Genomic DNA, 5000 nt, shown 5'->3' on the forward strand with positions numbered 1-5000 from the left:
GAAATTGCTATAGAAATGTCGTCTTAAATTTTGAAAAGGAGTGAGCATGCACTGCACTGCTCCCCGTTTTAAAATAAAAGTTGGCATCAGTACACAGAAACTCGTTATACCAACAACTTGGCACCGATTTCTAAACAAATTCAATTGCGTAGATCACGTGATAATTTGATTGATTTCAATTGTGTATATTTTGGCGAGTCAAACGTTGCTTTTATTTTGAGCTATTCCTGTTGATTTCTTGACAAATTATATAGGGATTTTTAAAAAATTGTTTACTGAATATATGAATAAATGAATGATTAAATAAGTGAATGAATCAATGAATGAATAAATGGATGGATGGATTAATGGATGGATGGATAGTTAGATGGATTGATTGATGCATGAGAAGTGGATATATGGATGGATGGATGGATGGATGTAACAAATTAAGGAACGAATGGATTTTCTTTTGACTGCATGAATGAATTAATAAATGGTTAAATGAATTACTGAAAGTATGAATAAACGAATGATTAAATGGGTGATTTAATGAATGATTGAATGAATGAATGAATTAATTAATTAATTAATTAATGGTCCGACGGAAGGAACAAATAAATCATTTATTGAATGCTCGAATCAATAAGTGAAAAGTTGAATAACCGTCATACGTAAAACGCATTTGTTTGTTCATTAAAGGATGGGCAGCGGCATTTTAATACTTACATAACGATTTTCACAATTTTTTATTTTCATTGACATCAACGCATCACGTCATCACCACGTCATCATTACGTCATCGTTGGAGAACTCAAAAATTGATAAGAGGATTGCAATCAATCAGACCGTCCTGGTTACTAAACCGCCACGTTTACAGATTTCACAACAAGTCATTTGTCGGTGGACTTCCTTCAATGCGAAGGAAATACGATCTGCTTATTAAAAGTCCTTTCGGGTTTTAAAAAACAATTTCGCAATTATTATCATTATCTACGTCAACGAACCAAGGATTAAAGAGTTCTTTTTGTGGAATTAATAGCTAGTTATCAATTCACAGATCGGATGTGAATCTTGTTCGTGCCGTCAAAGAAAGGACCACACCCTCCCTAACCCCCACCAAGTCTTAATGAGGCTGTACCATGCGGCTATAATGTGGTCTTATGGTATGACACTCGCTTTAGGATCGGGAGGTCCTGGGTTCGAGCAAACCTCCCTCGGCGCATAGTTGGGTCCCCTGGAAAAAGACTCTTTACTCACATTTTCTCACCGTACTCAAGTGTAAATGAAATACCTGGTCGTTAACAGCGTTGTCTCTGTCCGAAAAGAGTTGTAATATCGCCTAAGAGGCGTCATGTCCCGTCCTACATGTTAAATGTTGCTGTTGACCAGGGACCCCGAGGCGAGTAGTCGAACTCGGTACGAAGCAAAGACCTTACCACTGAGCCACGCTACGCTATTAATTGCACTAATAGTAACTCACGCAAACCATTTTTCCTTAGTTTTTTCCCTCAAAAAGTTATCAATGTGAAGCATTTTTGTGGCAAAGGTCACGAAAACGACCTTTTTGACACCGACAGCCTCAAATACTTTTAAAGTCACGAACCCGGAATTTGTTAATCTGACATTTTTATGACAAAAAAAGTGATTATCCAGTTTTTGAATAGCAGAATTGACTCAAAAATTGTATAATTCTTATTCTCGTTTTTGGGAATGGAAGTAGATTAATTGATACGGATAAAAGTAATAAGGGTTCTAATCCGATAATTAAATTTAATTGTGAAGAGTTAATCACAGGTGGGGATGGAAGAATGATAAGCTTTTTTTTAATTGTGTGCGTCAATAATACAAGGAATGTCAATTTCCGATTTTCGTAAACATAATCCGTTTTCCATCGTTTGCTGTAATGACTATAATTCAAGGCGATGTTGAAGTAAATTGCGCGTGACAGACGACTTACAATTATGAAATTGAAGTTTTGCGATTTAGCTGAGTGATAAATGAGACATAAATTGTTTATTAAAGTTGCTTTTTTCCGGGTCTTTTATGTGCTTAAAATTTTAAATCTTATTTCACAAGTTGTCTCTGCCATTTTAAATCAATTGTGTAGTAATACAGTTTGAACTGTGGCGCTACCAAGAAAAAAGGGGTGCCGGGTCTAAATCAAGTGCAGTAGAAAGCTATTTGCTTTGGGAAAAGTTTTCTATCTAAAGAATAGAAAACATATTTTATGTTTTCTTATACTGCTTATGGGACGTCTAGATCCAAATTGTTTAGGCTATTAAGTTATACTAATTTAATGATACACACGTTCCCATCCGTTCACAAATAAATAAAAAAATTAAAAAAAACGAAGTTCTAAGGAAAATGAATTATATTTGCATAACTCGTTTCATGTGTCTCTATTCATTCAATTATTTGTCTTTCCTTGTCCATTTTCAGGGAATTCCCGAACCAACATCGTCCGTGGGTGGCCCCATCAGTGGGGTCCAACTCGCCCACATGACTCCCCGGAAGTTCTACAGCAGCCCCAAAATCCCCCGCCACCTCCCCCCAGCCAATGGACAGATCAGGATTCGATGCGTTCGTTATGCAACTTTCCAACCCACAACACCCGTCAGCAAACTCGGGCCCATCCCAGGCACATCCACACCCGCAGGGGCACCAAACAGCAGGCCAGTCTTGAATCTCAACTCCGCAGGAATGCCGAGAAGAGCTCCACTAGCAGGTCTTGAAACTGACAGCAGCGTCCATTTTGCAGGCGATGTTGGCGATGATCATCTGTCATCTCCTTACGGGCGAGATCGCATCAGCATCATAGGTGGTGGCAGAGCTGCACGCCCGAGTAGTGAAACGGGTCAAGCTCCACTTCTTCTTCATCTTAAATCGGAAGCGGTTTGCTGAGCGGTTTGAGTGGACTGAGATTAATAAAGAATAAAAGTTGGCCAGATCATCTCACGCCAATGCCAAAAAATACCCCTGCGCAAAAGTCTTTATGTCATGATTACACCTATGCACCAACGGGGACCGAGTCGGGGGACGTCGTCTGTTGTCGTGGGGAGGAAGTGGTCCACAGGGGAAGGAGGAATTGACAGAGAAAGAGTTTCATCCACTGGATCCGCTAAAATATCAGGTGAGGATTTCACAATTTAAGTTAATTTGCTCTTTCAATTCAACGTTTATTCTTGTGGTCTTAAAGAATGACACTTACCTTCACGCTCCATATTCGAGTCATGCTCTACGCTGGGAAGAGTCGAGTAATTATTATTATTATTATTATTATTATTATTATTATTATTATTATTATTATTATTATTATTATTATTATTAATTATTATTATTATTATCATTATTATTATTATTATTATTATTATTATTATTATTATTATTATTATTATTATATTATTATTATCACTATTGCGTTATTCTCTAGGTTGTAATTCGTCCGACGAAGAAAAAAGCATGAACGCAAATCGTCCGATCAAGGGATGTTCAGAGACGCAATCTCCAGCAATACCAGCAGCGTCCCAAGGAAGGCAAGAAGAGGACGCTTCAGACGGATGTTGTCCAGCCTTTGAGTCGGTCCCAGAGTGCTGGCTGTGCCAAGGATGTCCCCGTCCACTCTTTGTATTTGAAGGAACAACGAAAACACAGCGATGAGGGCAAAGAATCGGTGAGTCATTGCATTCATGATGAAATCTTCTTCTTCTTCTTCTTCTTCTTCTTATTATTATTATTATTATTATTATTAATATTATTATTATTTATTATTATATTATTATATTATTATTATTATTATTATTATTATTATTCATCTTCTTCTTCTTCCTCGTCTTCTTCTTCTTCTTCTTCTTCTTCTTCTTCTCTTCTTCTTCTTCTTCTTCTTCTTCTTCTTCTTCTTCTTCTTCTTCTTCTTAAATGAAATGCACGACATTTATATTGTAGGTTCCTAACATCATCATCAACAAACAGGCATACACAACATACATACACACACACACTCACAAACCCACACTCACACATACACACAAACACACAGAGGCAGACACACGGCTTAAACAGGAATCAAAAGCGATCTATCAATAATATTATTATTATTATTATGACTGCAAAAGACGCGGACGCATAGCATAGATCCTATTAAAAACTTAAGATTTTACTTGCTAAAAAGGCAGTTAGTTTAGTTCGATGGATTTTGCCATGGCCTTGTAAAGGCGAGGTTTAAATAATAAACGAAATACATTTCACTTTATGGAATAATCCAACATAATCCAAGGGGGAAATATTAAAGAAAAAAATTGAGCTTTAAACTTTATGTTTAGCCGCAGGTTGGGTGATTAGTTCTCACTAAATTAATTCTTTCAATCAATTCTCTATAAACGGTAAAGATTACACATAGTAACGTGTGTTAGTGGGATTCATCTGGTGAGTAGAAATGGGTGAGTGATTTACCTTAAAGGATGTCATCAAAATATTTTTTTAAAAACCAAAATACAGGAGAACATTTCATTTTTAAGAAATTTAATTTTGTCTGAAATTAGACAGTAAAACACGCCTAATGCCAACTGTAATTGAAAGTTGTCGTTTCTTAAGAAATGTTTATTGTATGGTGAAAGACTCGCTTGCACTGTTTATTATTATCGTTATTAATATTATTAATTATTATTATTATTATATTATTATTATTATTATTATCATCATTATTATTATTATTATTATTATTATTATTATTATTATTATTATTATTATTATTATCATTATTATTTTATTATTATTATTATTATTTATTATTATTATCATTATTATTATTATTATTATTATTATTAACATCATCATTATCCTAATCGTCTCATCATGTCGACTCCACCCCACGATAAATGAGATGCTGACAATCAATAAATAAATAAATAAATAAATAAATAGGATTAGCGCAAAACAGACAGTTGATGCCATTAAAATCAACCCAATCACGGCCTCACAGTTCCAGGAGTCGCCGGGTAAATCTCATTTCATTAAAGCTA

The 5000-nt window shown here is 35.3% G+C and overlaps 1 protein-coding gene and 1 long non-coding RNA gene across 2 annotated transcripts in view; one reads left to right on the plus strand and one right to left on the minus strand.

Annotated features, from left to right (window-relative positions):
• The window catches only part of LOC144979821 (guanine nucleotide exchange factor VAV2-like), a 132752-nt gene that overhangs the window by 29262 nt on the left and 98490 nt on the right, over positions 1–5000 (minus strand). The window lies entirely within an intron of this gene.
• LOC144979822 (uncharacterized) overlaps positions 3550–5000 on the plus strand; it is a 9999-nt gene continuing 8548 nt past the window's right edge. Inside the window, exon 1 of the long non-coding RNA XR_013646779.1 lies at positions 3550–3652. This is a non-coding gene — a long non-coding RNA (uncharacterized LOC144979822). The remainder of the gene's footprint in view (positions 3653–5000) is intronic.

The sequence above is a fragment of the Berghia stephanieae genome, chromosome 9, assembly GCF_034508935.2.
Source record: "Berghia stephanieae isolate SIO BIC M18660-M18661 chromosome 9, UCSD_Bste_1.3, whole genome shotgun sequence".
Classification (NCBI taxonomy): domain Eukaryota; kingdom Metazoa; phylum Mollusca; class Gastropoda; order Nudibranchia; family Aeolidiidae; genus Berghia; species Berghia stephanieae.